Source organism: Phyllostomus discolor, chromosome X (assembly GCF_004126475.2).
Source record: "Phyllostomus discolor isolate MPI-MPIP mPhyDis1 chromosome X, mPhyDis1.pri.v3, whole genome shotgun sequence".
NCBI lineage: Eukaryota > Metazoa > Chordata > Mammalia > Chiroptera > Phyllostomidae > Phyllostomus > Phyllostomus discolor.
Window position 1 is genome coordinate 85,360,815 of NC_050198.1, and position 15,775 is coordinate 85,376,589.

Consider the following 15,775-nt stretch of genomic DNA (forward strand, 5'->3'; position numbering starts at 1 on the left):
AATCTATGGAATGCACTACACAAAGAATGAATGCTAATGTAAACTTTGGACTTCAGCTAATAATAGTGTATCAGTATTGGCTTATCAGCTGTGACAAATATACTACAGTAATGCCAAGATGTTATAATAGAGGAAACTGGGAGGGGTGTTGAATATATGGAAACTATTTTCCACTCAGTTTTTCTGTAACCCTAAATCCACTAAAAATATATATTAAATAAAAAAAAAAAACTTTGTACATTGTGATTCAGGAATACAAAGGATATATCAGGCACTTTTTATTATTAACTTGTAGATGAAAGTGCAATGTTTGTTTTTAAGTACTAGTAAAATAAGAGAAGTGCTTTTTGCCCTGGCTAGCATGGCTCAGTGGATTGAGCACCACCCTGTAAACCAAATGGTCACTGGTTCAAGTCCCAGTCAGGGCACATGCCTGGACTGCAGGCTGGGTCCCTGGTGCAGGGTGCACAGGAGGCAACCACACATTGATGTTTCTCTCCCTCTCTTTCTCTCTCCCTTCCCCTATCTAAAAAAAATAAAATCTTTAAAAAAGAGAGAGAGGAGTGCTTCTTGAATGACATAACTTTGTGTCATGGTTCCTCAGAAAAGTGAAAGTGTGAGCTTCTGAGAAGGCTGCCCAGTACTGCTAACCACCATCTGGTTGCACAGTAGTTACTGGGCAGATCATTGTGAGTATTAGGTTGGGACTTTGCCACCACTGGGGCATTGTGCCATCTTTGCAATGGAGTGGATCTCCAGACTTGATAAATCCCCTGCCCTAGAGCCCAGTAAGCCTCTTTACCCTTGCATTTGTTGGTATCACTAGCAACAGTGACAGTTGGTGAGCTCATGCCAACTCTTTGAGCCAATATCCAGGTCAGAATTTGATTGCTTTGGGCCAAAGGCTATTGTGGGGCTTGTAGAAGCATTGACCTCTAACACGAGAGCCTCCATGCACTTACTCAGTGCGGCCAGCTCTGCACTGAACCTGTGTGAAAAGATTAACTCTTTAAAGATCTTACTGTAAATGTGTTTTGTTGTTTGTTTGTTTGTTTGTTTGTTTTGTATTGGAGCTGGGTGATTATTATGAGCAACTACAAGTATGTGTTACTTTCTTGAGTGAGTCAGCTGGGAAACAACATTCCATGGTAGGCAGTAGTAGGCAGGGGGTGAAGGGTGGGAGATTGGGTCTGAGAAGGACATTGAGACTGAGGGACATAAACATTCTGGTGATGTTAAACTTATTGGCAGAGAAAAAACTGACAAGGCATTAAGGATTAGAACATAAAAATGAGGGTGATCACTCAAGGAATGGATACCTAGGCATATGTTTGTTCATGGAATGTGTCCATCAAGTCTATAATTAGACCTAGGGTTAAAAACTTCATACAGCCCTGGCTGGTGTGGCTCAGTGGCTTGAGTGCCGGCCTGCAACCAAAGCATTTCTGGTTAAGTTCCCAGGCAGGGCACAAGCCTGGGTTGTGGGCCAGGTCCCCAGTATGGGGCTCGAGAGAAAGGCAACCACACATTGATGTTTCTCTCCCTCTTTTTCTCCCTCCCTTACCCTCTCTCAAAATAAATAAATAAAATCCTTCAAAAATAAAAACTTCATACAGTTACCTGAAAAGATACTAATAAATGGGAGGTAGTCATAGAGTTTGTCTATTTAACTTATGAAATTTTATTTTCTGTATCAGAAGTGATTTTTAAGGTTTGGATCTGTTATGTATAATTGTCATACCTGTTGTTAGACAAACTTTTACATATTTGTTCTTGGCCTCACTGCTTGCATGATTGACTGTACTGTGCTTGTGGTCCCATGTCTATTAGAAGCAGCAGATTTTAATGGGGAAGGAGAAAGAGACAGGACAGGAATAACCTCTCCCTTAAGGTACAATCCATGATGGAGGCTGGAGATTCCACTTCAGTTGCCAAGATCACGGGTTACTTTGTGCCAGTGGTGAACCAAATGGTGGCACAGCCAGCGCATTCCTGTGGTTGCCTTCACAATTAATACCAAGTTCTGCAGCTGACTTGTTTATACAGCAATTCCTGTCCATTGTAGTGATGCAACATTATCACTCAGGTCAGATCATAAGGTGTAGATAGGCTCAGTCGTGAGGCCTGGCATAGTCATTCTCCTCCCAGTAAAGCTGCTGGAAATAGCTGGAAGGTCCCGGTCGGTGTAATGGCAATAGCATGCATGGCCAGGTGTGTGACAACATCCTTTTGTCCCTGGTGCTCACCCAACTGCTTCTCAGAAACCTTTGGCTTCTCTTCAGCTGCCTCCACTCTCTCTCTTCTTTACCCTTAATTCAGTTACCTGTGGAATTTCTGTTAACGGACAGCTATGGCCTCACCACAAAAAAGTTGGGGGACCATTGGCCTAAGTATTCTAACTACCAAAGCAGTGTACCTTAGATTTCCCTAACTAGCTAGGTTTTCACTGCTGCACTGGTTTGTTAGGTATAAAATGGAACTTAGGGTATGTTTTAAATCTTGAGAGTTCAATTGTGTCACCTCGTAAACTTATTCCTTCTGCTTTTAAAACCCCTATAATTCATTTGTTTTTATGTATATGCTTATTATTGTCCCTACAGCAGATACTGGCAATGTGCATGCTGATATGAAAGATTTACTCTGTGGCTAACTGATTGGAGCAGAGCTGCCCAACTGCCAGCCTTGTGCCAAACCTAGATTATAAATAAGTACAAAGCTGAGTACTTCATAAAAGGAAATAAGCAAATGTTTATTGAATGCTTACTCTATGTGCTAGGCACTTTGCTAGGCTTGCTAGATGCTGTGGGGAATATTAAAAACAAAAGTGATCTCTTTAAGCAAGGAACATCCAACCTAATTGGAAAGGCTGTTAGAGAAGCATTAAGGATGTGGTGGAAACAGTATTGAACTGAGGGGGAGGAGGAGTTGGGAATTTTGAGTCTTATCTCAAGTTCTGCCAATAACCATCTGATCCTTTGAGCAAATCACTACCCTTCTTGGGGTCTGTTTATAAAAACGGAATTGGACTAAATAATCTCTAAAACATTCTGAGGATTGGTTCATAAACAAATGTGTTTTCAAAAACTTGCAGTAGCCCTGGCTGGTGTAGCTCAGTGGATTGAGCATGAGCTGAGAACCAAAGGGTCACTAGTTCGATTCCCAGTCAGGGCACATGCCTGGGTTGCAGGTCAGATCCTCAGTGGGGAGCACACAAGGGGCAACCACACATTGACGTTTCTCTCCCTCTTTCTCCCTTTCTTCCCCTCTCTCTCCCTTTCTTCCCCTCGCTCTAAAAATAAATAAATAAAATCTTTTTTTAAAAACCACCTTGTAGTACAAGGCAGTAATGGCAGAAAGAGATTCCAGAACATGCTACCTTCTCATTTGCTAGATGAAGTATACATATAATATTACGTGCACATACAATAACTATTATACCTACAGTAAGTCTGCACTTAATGTTGTTAAAAGGTTCTGTGACTTTAAGTGAAACAACGTATAACAAAATCAATTTTACCATGGGCTAATTGATATAAACAAGAGTGAAGTTCCTATGGTGTCTCATCTAATAAAACAATTTTGAACAAAATGTTGTTAGTTGAATACCCTGCTGTATGCAGTACATATATTGACACTATATCATTATGTTAATTACAGCTATAGAGCAGCAGTTCTCAAAGTGGGGTCCTTGCATCAGCAGCATCAGCACCACCTGGGAACTCATTAGAAATGCCAATTCATGGGCCCACCCCAGACCTACTGAATCAGAAACACTAGGGGAGGGGCCCAGCAATCTGTTAACAACCCCCTTGCCTCCAGGAGATTCTGATGCCCACTAAACTTTGACAACTGTGGGCTATAGGGATTTGGAGCAAGGGGGTGTTAATTTGGAGCCAGCAAGAGGCTGGCACATGGGGGAACTCCAGGCACCCAAAACATCACTAGTTGTTCTAGCGCCCCAGGTACAGGCAAGTTGGGAATAGCCAGTTTAGGGGAGGGTGGCATGAGCACCTGTTACTCTCCAGTGGTGACTAACCTCAGGCAGGCAGCCAGCCAAAGCCAGAGCTGAGTATGGTAGAAGGTGAAAAGTGGGCTCAGATCTGACTGGAAGGCCTTGAATTTCATGCTAGAAATATGGCCTTCAGGTTACAGTGGAGGAAGGTTTTGGGGAAAGGAAGTGGATCCTTGCAAAGTTCTAAGTTTGAAAGATTATTCTGGCAGCTATATGAAGGAGGGAGTATGTCCATAGTTCAATTTGATGAACTAGTCTATTCACAAAGTGATAATGGGCTAAATAAGTGTTGGAGAAATGAGATTATAAGGAAGAAAAAGTATGAAAGCTCTTTTGCAGGAGAAATGGACAGGATTTAGTGATGGTTGTGGGAGTGAGGGGGAGTGTTACGATGTCTTTAACTCAGGAGTTCCTCTCAGACTTCTGGGACAACCAGTGCTATCAGAATTGTCACATTTTTACGACTCTGTACTTATTTTTGCCCCCCCCATTGCTTTGATTTAAGAGTTCTAATTTGGGGAATGGGTATTCCCCAGTGAGTTACATAAAAATAAAGAGCTGTAGTCACCCAGAAGGTTACTCAGGGTCATCATGGCAAGGGGGCAAAAACCCTGTTTCTCTTAACGAAAGAATGCTTGGAGTTGTGGGAAAGTTATAAACTTGGCAATGACTAATTCAAACCTATCAGTCAATTAAGTGAATTATTTTATCATTTGTTTGATTTGGGAGCTGTTGTAATTGTCATTGAAAGGACATCAATCTCTGTATTTTAAAAACAAAACAAAAATACCATTGAACATTAGGGCAAAGGACAAGAATTTCAAGGTTGTACCTTTTGACTTTAGCAAATATTTGCTTCTCCAGTTTTCTTGCTGGATTTTGCCCTTTTTTTTGGCATTGTTTTCATTTTTTCCTAATGATGATAATTTTAGTTTCCTCTATTTTGTTACTAACATCTTTTTAAAGTATTTTAATGTTCTATTATTTTTTACTTTTCTATTTTTCTTTATTTTCATAAAGCTCATTAGGCAGAAATTATGCAACAATATATACAGAAAAATAGTCTTTTTAAAATCCTTTCAACCTCCTTCACCCATTTCTTCCACCCTCCTGTCTGTAGCAACCACCAATCTGTTCTCTGTATATATGTGGTTGGTATTTGGTTGTTTTTTTTGCTTTATTTTAGATTCCACATGTAAGAAAGGTCATACGGTATTTTGTCTTTATCTGACTAGTTTTGCTTAGCATAATACCCTTGAAGTCCCTTTATGTTGTCGAAAATGGCAAGATTTCACCCTGGCTGGTGTGGCTCAGCAGATTGAGCACAGGCCTGTGAATGAAAGGGTTGCTGGTTCGATTCCCAGTCAGGGCACATGCCTGGGTTGCAGGCCAGGTCCCCAATTTGGGGCATGCAACAGGCAACCACACATTGATGTTTCTCTCCCTCTCTTTGTCTTTCTCTTCCCCTCTCCCTAAAAACACATAAATAAAATCTTTTTAAAAACTTTTAAAAATGGCATGATTTCCATTCTTTTTATGGCTGAATAATATTTTCTTTTATATCACAAATTTTTTATCCATTTTTTTTATCAATGGGCACTTGGGCTGTTTCCAGATCTTAGCTATTGTAACTAATGCTGCAATGAATGTAAGGGGTGCAAATGTTCTTTTGAATTAGTGTTTTGGGTTTCTTCAGATAAATCCCCAGAAATGGAATTGCTGGGTCATAAGGCAGCTCCACTTTCAATTTTCTTGAGGAAATTCTATACTGCCTTCCACAGTGGTTGGACCGATCTGCATTCCCACTAACAGCACACAAAGGTTCCCTTTTCTCCACATTCTTGCCAACACTTGTTTGTTGATTTATTGATGATGGTCATTCTGATGTGAGGCAATATCTCATTGTGGTTTTAATTTGCATTTCCCTGATGATTAGAGATGTTAAGCATATTTTCATGTGTCTGTTGGCTATCTGTATGTCTTTTTTGGAAAACTATCTCTTCAGACCTTCTGCCCATTTTAAAATCAGATTAGTTTTCTTTTCTTTTTTTTACCATTGAGTTGTATGAGTTCTTTATATATGGGGTGGGGTAAAAATAGATATACAGTTGTGAGTGTACAAAACACAGTTTATTCTTGTATTATTATTTATTAGTTATTGTATTATTTTCTATGTGAAAAATGGTAAAACTACTTTTGCCCAACCCTGTATTATGGATATTAGCTCTTTTGCAGATACATGATTTTCAAATATTTTCTCCCATTCAGTAGGTTGTCTTTTCTTTTTGTTGGTGGTCTCCTTTGTTGTGCAGAAGCTATTAGTATGATGTAGTCCCTTGTGTTGCAAAAGCATTATCAAGGTTTTAATACTCTAGTCAAAAGATAAATATACTTTATTGCTTATCCCCCCATTTTGGCAAAAAATATTCTTCAAATTTGCATCCAGAAATGGCCCATCAAAAGAGCTCCTTAGTGTTTACTTGGGGCACAGTGGAGGTTCTGCTCATCTTTCTACCTTCAGTGACTGTATAGGTTATGCCATATCCAGGAGGAAAGACACCTTTTATTTACTAGTATGGAAACCTATAAAAGCAAATTCAACATCTGAAACTTGCAGGGGTGTCCAACCTGTGGCCCTCAGGCCACATGTGGCCCAGGATGGCTATCAATGCGACCCAACATAAAATTGTAAATTTAGCCTTGGCTGGCATGGCTCAGTGGGTTGAGTGCTGGCCTGCAAACCAAAGGGTCGCTGGTTCAATTCCCAGTCAGGACACATGCCTGGGTTGTGGGCCAGGTCCCCAGTGGGGGGTGCATGAGAGGCAACCACACATTGACATCTCTCTCCTTCTCTTTCTCCTACCATTCCCCTCTGTCTAAAAATAAATAGATTTTTAAAAAATATTTTTTAAAAATTGTAAATTTACTTAAAACAGGGGTGTCAAACTCATTTTCGCCAGGGGCCACATCAGCCTCACGGTTGTCTTCAAAGGACCAGATGTAATTTTAGGACTGTATAAATGTAACTACTCCTTAACTAAAGGCAAGGAGCTCAGCGCTGCTGCCAGGTGGAAACAAGGTACTGAGCTGGATGCAATAAGGTGGAGGGCCAGATTCAGCCCATGGGCCTTGTGTTTGTCACCTGTGTCTTAAAACATTATGAGATTTTTGCCCTGGCTGGTGTGGCTCAGTGGACTGAGTGCCAGCCTGAAAACCAAAGGGTTGCCGGTTGGATTCCCAGTCAGAGCACATGCCTGGGTTGTGGGCCAGGACCCCAGTAGGGAGTGTATGAGAGGCAACCACACATTGATGTTTCACTCCCTCTTTTTCTTCCTTCCTTCCCCTCTCTAAGAATAAATAAATAAAATCTTTAAAAAATAAAATAAATTTTGAAAAAACATTATGAGATTTTTTTGTGATTATGTGTCACACTGTATTTAATGTGTGACCCAAAACAACTCTTCTTCTTCCAGTGTGGCCTAGAGACGCCAAAAGATTGGACACCCCAGTAGGGTTACCTATATTCCAATGCAACATTTAAAAATGGGACTTCCAGACAAAATGGAGGTGTAGGTAGATACACTTGGACTCCTTGCACAACCAAAAGAAAGACAACCAGAAATTTAAAAACAAAAAATAACCAGAACTGCCAGAAAATTGAACTATATGGAAGTCTGATAACCGAGGAGTTAAAGAAGAAACATTCATCCAGACAGGTGGGGGGGCGGAGACAGACAGCCTGACTGGGGAGGACTTGCAACAAGGTGGCTGCTGGCTAACTCGGTGGCCCCACATTTGTGTGCAGATAAACCAGGGGGAACAACTGGGGAGCAAGACAGACTGCGCAACCCAGGGTTCCAGCGTGGGGAAGTAGAGCCTCAAAACCCTTGATAGTAAAAAGCTGTGGGGGTTGCGGCAGTGAGAGAAACTCCAAGCATCACAAGAGAGTTCACTGGAGAGACCCACAGGGTCCTGGAATGCACACAAACCCATCCACCCAGAAATCAGCACCAGAGGAGCCCAATTTCCTTTTGTGTAGTGGGGAAGTGACTGAAAGAGGGTGGAGAGCTGAGCAAGCAGCATTGTTCCTTTTTGGACCCCTTCCCCACATACAGCACCACAATGCAACAATGTGGGTTGCCTGCCCTGGTGAATACCTAAGACCTAAGGCTCTCCCCCTTACTAGGTAACAGGAGTGTCTAGCCAAAAAAAAAAAAAAAAAAAAAAACATGGCCCAAGTGAAAGAACAGAACAGTTCAAAAACTAGAACGGAGTGATAAAGAGATAGCCAACCTATCAGATGCAGAGTTCAAAACACTGGTAATCAGGATGCTCACAGAAATGGTTGAGTATAGTCCCAAAGTAGAGGAAGAAGTGAAGGCTATGTAAAGTGAAGTAAAATGTACAGGGAACCAACAGTGATGGAAAGGAGGAAAAAATGGGACAACTGTAATAGCATAATCAGTAAAAATACTAGAATAAAAAAACAAATAAAATGACTCACCACTCTAACTTTGGCAAATGCACTTTTTAGTTTTCTGAAGAAACTGTAAAAATACAGGGAACAAACTAGACTGATCACAACGTTAAACATGTAGTATTTCTAGTACATATCTTTTAAAATAAAGCTTATATTTTCCCAAACCAAATAAGGGCAAACATTTCTTTTTCAAATTGTGAAGAATATGATTTTATCATATAAAATAAATACAGAAACTTGTGTGGAATCGATGATCTTGTAGACATACTATGCAGTATATCACCAGATACATGTCACCAGATATACTTTATACTAAATCTTAATGTAAGGATACAAAATTAGATTTTTATTATATTTCTGTAATGTAACATCCTCTTGGTTTTTACTTATTAACATTGTGAAAGATTTGATTATTATGCAGATCTTGAATATGTTACAATTATTAAAAATGAGGTATCTTTCAATTGAATCATTTATTTATACCAATTATTTTGGCTAATGAGAGCCAGTTTATTAGTTTTGCTAAAAGAAATGAGCCACTGACTATCTTACTTGCATTATTGCATTTTATGGTAACAGTTAAAATGTGTTTTTGAAAGATGCATATGCCAGCGTTTGTGACTACCATAGTGTAAGCATTTGAATAAAAGTAGGATAAATGAGAAGTCTAAGCAGCCTGTTAGCATCACATGTGTACCTAATTAAGATGCTGGGGTTCGCCGCCCTTTGGTTTCTTAGGTGGGACAAAATATACTGAAGGACTAGCTTAAGGAATGGTTACCATGACAGTCACATTCCAAGAATTTAAAGGAGACAATGAATGTGTGGGGCTCATCCACTCTGATTGATTCAACTGGTCTTTTAGCCTCCTTCAAACAGCTGTTGTCTCTGGATTTTATTTGTTTTTGCATAATTTGCCCAGTTGATTGGTGATTTGGGGACCATTTAAGCTTGGCTGACAGTAGTGATAGGGGTGCCAGTGTCTGTGACCACAGTACTATTGTTAAACCTGAAGGAGAATGATTGTGCATGTTAAATGTGACAAGAACATGGCTACTGGCTTCTTCTGGAATAATATAAACAATTTGTCTAATTTTACTTATTAATGCTGTCAGGGTAGGATAAGATTAACATGATTTATTTAAAAGCATGACTGACCCTAAAGTGTTTGGGTTTTATTTTGGATTACTTTGCTGTCATCACATTTTATCCAATGTGTTTGGCTGCTGTTCTGTTTTTATTCTTTGACTTGCGCAATATTGTCAACAGAATTTGTATTATGTCTGGTCAGAGGCATAAAGTTACACACTGCAGATTTAAAAGTATATACAATTCTACCTGCCATGAGTGTCTTCATCCTCCCAACCCAACTAAATGTTAAGTGGAATACACTAGCACAGACAATAAAATGAAACAGAACTACAAATGGTGTTAAAATCTTTCAGTCCATTTTTATTATTCTTTGTGGTCTAACTCTTGACGATGAAACTAAGAACTATGGAACTGAAGACGCCCCTGGCAGGGGCCCAAGTTGGACCCCAATGTGAGGGCTCTTTCCCTTGGGCCTTTCTCTCTTCTGCCCTCTGGAGGGTGTCAGGGAGCATAACATGCAAGGACTTAGAAAGGAAGAGCCATTCTTGTGGTTACTAGACGACAAGTTCTCTGCTACCCTACCCTCTAGGGACCAGTCAAAACCTGAATTTTTAGAGGTGGTGAGTAGACAGAGATAAGTCAGGGAAGGTACTGGCACGGTTAGGGTGTTAGGGAGGAATAGTTCTTTAAGTACAGAACTGAATTCCTTCAAGTAGTACCCAGTATATATCAAATCCATCTACAGGAAAAATTGATTCCAGAAGGGCGAGTAAGATGAAATAGTATACCAAATCTAGAGTGTTATGGATTAAGGTTTGAAGTTTAAGTTGGGTTGCTTCTCAAAAGGGGGTCTATTTGGTGCCAAGCATTTGTGACTACATATCATGAAATCATTATCTAAGTTTGATAATATTTTTACTCTGTGCCTCCTATAATTATAATAATTATATATGTGATACTAAGTGAGTACCTTTTATGTGTGAGGCACTAAGTGCTTTACATGCAGTGCCCTCTTGCTACCTTACAGACTCCCTGGCGGTTTACCACTGTGCAACAGAGAGAGGTGGTACAGCTAATATGAGGGGGACCAGTATTTGAATCTATGCATTCTGACTCTAGCACCCTTGCTGTGAACAGAAGTGGCATGCTGCATTCTCACCACAGCTGCAGAAAGGGTGTGGCACCTTGATTTCCGTATGAGTGGGATGTGGGTGGTGGGAGATGAGACTGAGCAAAGCCTTTTGTATACAAACCATTCTGAGTACTGGGAGATAGAAAAGAAATAGGGGATTCTGTCCCTGCCACCAAGAAACTTGAAGTCCTGTAGGACAAATGAGATATAACATGAAAAAAGTACCTAGTTATATGATAGAATATGAAAATATTCTGTCTACTTAAGTATGCGTGGGAAGAGGACCAGAAAGTGTTCCTTTGAAGTCAGTCACTTTCAAACATTTGCTTCTGAAAGCTAGCTCTTCACCTCTGGCACAGGTTCACCTTACTTTGGCCTTTTGACCTGGTAGACAAGATCCCTGACTCTGAAGTCAGCAGACTTGTCTATTTTGAGTTTGGAGAGTTATCTACAACAATGACAGTTGTCATTAAGATCTCTAAATAGATTAACTCATTTGCCTATTGAGTTAACCAAACCAGCTATTTATTTTGCAGTCCATTAACAGTTTTTAAGAATCTCTAACCACTGCTTGTTTGATGGTCATCCTGGAAGCCATTGGTTGAGGGCCGGTGGAGGGCGGTTACGAGCCTGGTTATAACCCGTGGTTTCTGTTTGCCCTATTTCATTCAGTACATGCTTCTTAAGAGCCTCCTGTATACCAGGCACTGTTCTGGGCATGGGATTAGATCAGTAAACAGGATAGACAGAGCCCTCTCAGGAGCTGTCTCTTCCTCACATTTCATTTGCTCTGTGTACATTTCACAGTTGATGTAAAAGTGCTTTTGGTATGAATTTCAAGATTTCACACGTTGGAGATAATACAGTGATCACACTTCCTCTTTCCTTAGCTCCAGCCAGTCCTTTCTGAATAATGAGGGGTGGGTAATAAGGGGCATGACCGGGCCTATGGAGAGGGCAGCAGGTCAGCGTGTACTGTCTTTGTGCTGTGATGGGAAAAGCACAGGGTACACCTGTTTCCTAGCAATGTGATGCAGAGCCTGCCCACCAGCCTGCATCCTAATCCTGTTGTTGATTGGAGATAACTTCAGAGGTCACAGGGCACCTCATCTCCATGGCAACACCTCTAAATATTCCTCTGGTGACTTGTGCTCTACATTCTGTCTGGAGCTGAGCCGTCCTGTGGCAAAATATTCTAAAGATGTTAAAAAGAAGGGAAAAAAGACTCAACTAATAAATCTATTCTAAAAGACTGAGCCATTTGTTTTGATTACCCGGGTGATTGCCAAATGTTAATTTAAAACTGAAATAGGCCATGAGCTCACTCCACTAACAATGCTGAGTGTTTGTGCTAATACAGCTTGATAATGAGGTAGCCAGATCCACTGCCGGTGCAATGTTATATGATAAACAGATATTTAGGGAAATATGCAGAACATCTTGGCAGTTTTCCTTTAACTTTAAAGGTTGTGAATACAAAGTAAATACAATACGTTACCATGAGCCATTTAAAAGGAAGTTGATCCTTTCTTGAGAATTTCAAAATTTTCTTCTGAAAAGATAACTTTGCCTCTTGATTTTCATTTTTTCCTAACTTAGGCACGTTGGAAGTCATTGACAACTACACCCAGCCCTTGCCAAATACATCGCATTGTACACACATCCAGTGTGAGGTAAGTACTGCTAATAGACCCAAATTCTTATACTGATCTCCAGCCTTCCGATGTGTGGTGGTAGGGTCAACATTGTGTGAATTGCTTTATTTGTACAGCAGATTTAAGAGGGTTCATTTTAATTGACCCAACCATTATCACTCCTTATTCTAAATATTAGCTCTCTGGGGAATGCCTTTTCCAGGGAAAAAATCTTAATGTCTTTTAATTTAATTTGGTGGCATGAAAAGTGAATGTGCCCAGCACAACAGAAGTGTTAGAAAGTCTGCTTGAAAATAAGGATCTGCTTATGTCACAGCATGAACAGTAGGGAGCAGGACATCTGTGTGGAGCAAATACCAAGATAGAGGGAAAACACTCACTGACAACTGTGAGGAGGTTGGGCTGACCCAGTCAACTGTCAGGGAAAGGAGCCGGGGTTCAGGATGCCTCTGTAAAATCTGGTGGTAGGAATGCCAAAAAATGCTTGATTGGGTTAGATTAACATGGGCCAGATGACTTTTTCTGGTTAGTACTAAAGTTCAGAGCACTGCTGCACTGGTGGAAATGGCCGGATTGACCAGCCTTTTCATTTAACACACTGGATAGTCATCCTTTGTCGTTTTCATTTAGCCACGATGACTTCTGTCTTCTCCGTGGTGATCCAGAGTTACCCATTTCTCTCTTTGAGAACTGGATGTTCACCTTTGAAAAGAATGAAAGGAGGGAATCTCAAAGATGGTTCATCCAGGCACAATGGAAGGAGGGGCCCCAGTCTTTCTGCTTTTGTGCCCTACTCCATGCACTCATGAGAGAAGATGTAACATGTGCCATCGCCAGACCAGCCAGGATTTCCAGTTTTATTCATCAACAGGTTTTTTACTTCCCCTCCCCCTGCCCTGGCTCTTTGCATAGCCCCACATTTAGCATAGGTCTTCGTATTTCAGTTAGGGTACCCACTCACTAGGTGGCAATAGTTGCATTTGTTAACATCTACTTGCTGCAGAATAATTCACAGATTGAAAAAATAAGCTGCAGTAGGAGATGTGACTCTCTGACCCTCCTGAGGAACCATTCTCAGGGCCGATCGAAAGCACTGTGCTCTGCCCAAAGAGCAGAGACATTAGTTCTGAGCCCTTCCACAACTCTTGTTTTTATTTTCCCACAGAAACAGAGACTAGATTATTCAAGGAGATCTACAGAAGGGGAAAGCATTCTCCCACCAGTTTAGTTGGAAATTCTGGCTAGGTGAAACTTGGCTATTCACATGCATTGTTTGCCATTAGTCATTCCCCAGCAATCTGTCACTTCGACAAGCTTCATCAGTAGAAAACTTCAGTACACAGATAATGTGTCATGGAATTGTACAGTTGAAACTTACATAATCCTATTAACCATTGCAATGCCAATAAATTTAAAACAAATTTAAAGGAAAAAAAACTTGATGGAAACAATGTGTTACAAGACTGTATTCTTAAAATGGAACCTTTTAATTAAAGTTTTTTGAACACATAGTTAAAGTGGTTTTGTGATATTAAGAATACCCCAGTGACATGTTTAATTTGACCAAAACTTGAGTTTTGCTTTAGAGCAGTGAGATTCTTAGCTGAGTTATTAAATATAATCTGTTAAATTCTGTTTCACCATGACAGATTGATGTAAAACAGTTCAAAATCACGATGCAGTTATATCTTGTGATCTTTCTTCCTTTCTTTCACTCATTCATTCAGCCCTACTATGTAACAGGCCAGAAGTGTGTAGGAGTGAGCATAACAAAAATAATTATATGTTTTGGTCTGATATTCTTCAAGTGTAGGACATCCCTAGATTATTTTCCCTATTGCAGATGAGGTCACTGAAAATCGATTTACCTTTTTAAATTAAATTGCTCAGTGTTGAGTGTACCAGTTTGGGTTCAGGAGTGCAATTCAGAATACCTATATCTAGTCTGCTTTTTGAGCCTGTGATTTATGCTACCTCCATCAACACATGTGCAAATAATAAAGTATGCAGTGATTGCTGGGGATGCAGCTGTGCCTAGAATCCAAATGCCCTCAAAATGAAAAATGGTGTAATTCACACTCTATTTTTTTAAAGTTTGTTTGGAATAATTGAACACTTTTGGAAAATGGGCTTTGCAGATTGCACAGGAGGAGATTTTCTTTTTTAAATGATGTGTCCCATTTTATTTTTCACACAGCATGTATCACAGGTAAACTTTATAATTCAAGAGTTTGAAATGATTTCATTTGGCTGCCTTTTAGTTATGGAAATATTTGGAACAAAAAACTTGAATACAACATAATTCTTAACACATACTTGAGCTGGGAACTCTATTTGCTTCTGTGGTAGGGACGTTATTGTTAACTAAACATGTACTTCACATCTAGAAAATATTTGTATCGCTGACACATGATCCCTTTCATTATTGATTTGGCAGTTTTAATAATCACATTGTGCAAAAATTTAAAATATAGTGGTCATAGTGATTTGATTTGTACTGTTGATATTGATGTGACCTCTCTCCTTGGTGCACTAGCAGTAAGCATGAAAATCAGGACAGATGGGTTACACAAACTTAAAGAGTTTGGAAATTTTCACCCTAGAGCCAGGGTCTCAAACTGGTGGGCTGGATCTGGCACACAGAGGTGTTCTTTTACCGTTTTAAGTGAATTGCCAGCATTTAAAAATTGAGGGAGTTCACATTTTCAAAACTCCAGATTTTCAGCTTCTCTTGAAATATCAGAAGATCTGGCAACATTGAGCTCGCATTCCTATTTGGTAACGCTAGGCTGGAGCCAAATAGCTGCTGTATCTTTAGATGGAACATGAACTCTGAAATTTGCCAGTCTTCACCATTCTGTTATCTCCTTGACACTAAGGACAAGGGCAGTTGCCATTATCTGAATGTTTTGCTCATTTATAAGAAAAACCTGCCCAGCTGTTACAGGTCTACAAACTTAGACCCATCCTTTCTGTCAAAATTTCAGTTTGTTGCTTTTCAGGGACATGATGTTAGATAATGTTCATTTTAAGGGGGTGCATTCAATGGGCTGAGGCTAAACACTTGAGGGAAGGGATAACTCCTGGTGGTGCCTGATTAAGAGAAAGAGCATAAGCAGAGTTTGGAAGATTCCCGTGGTCTATGCTAGTGCATCTCAGACCTGAACATGCAGATTCTGAGGCAGCAGATGTGGAGTAGGGCATGAGATTCTGCTATTCCAACAAGCACTAGGTTACACAACTGCTAGTCTGAGAACCCACCTCTTTTTGAGTAGCACTCTACCCTAAAGTGATCCTAAAAACAGGCAATCAAGCAATGATGATTGTAAATATCTGTGGGGTTTCTTTTTTTTTTTTTGGCCGTGATCCTAAAAACAGGCAATCAAGCAATGATGATTGTAAAT

General features: G+C 40.1%; 1 protein-coding gene across 3 annotated transcripts in view; it reads left to right on the forward strand.

Moving 5' to 3' along the window:
* Positions 1-15,775, forward strand: part of FHL1 (four and a half LIM domains 1) — a 61,220-nt gene that overhangs the window by 11,875 nt on the left and 33,570 nt on the right. For all 3 annotated transcript variants that reach the window (XM_028522424.2, XM_036016863.1, XM_028522426.2), the window contains exon 2: positions 12,316-12,389. The gene's annotated coding sequence lies outside the window, so the exon portion shown is untranslated. The remainder of the gene's footprint in view (positions 1-12,315; positions 12,390-15,775) is intronic.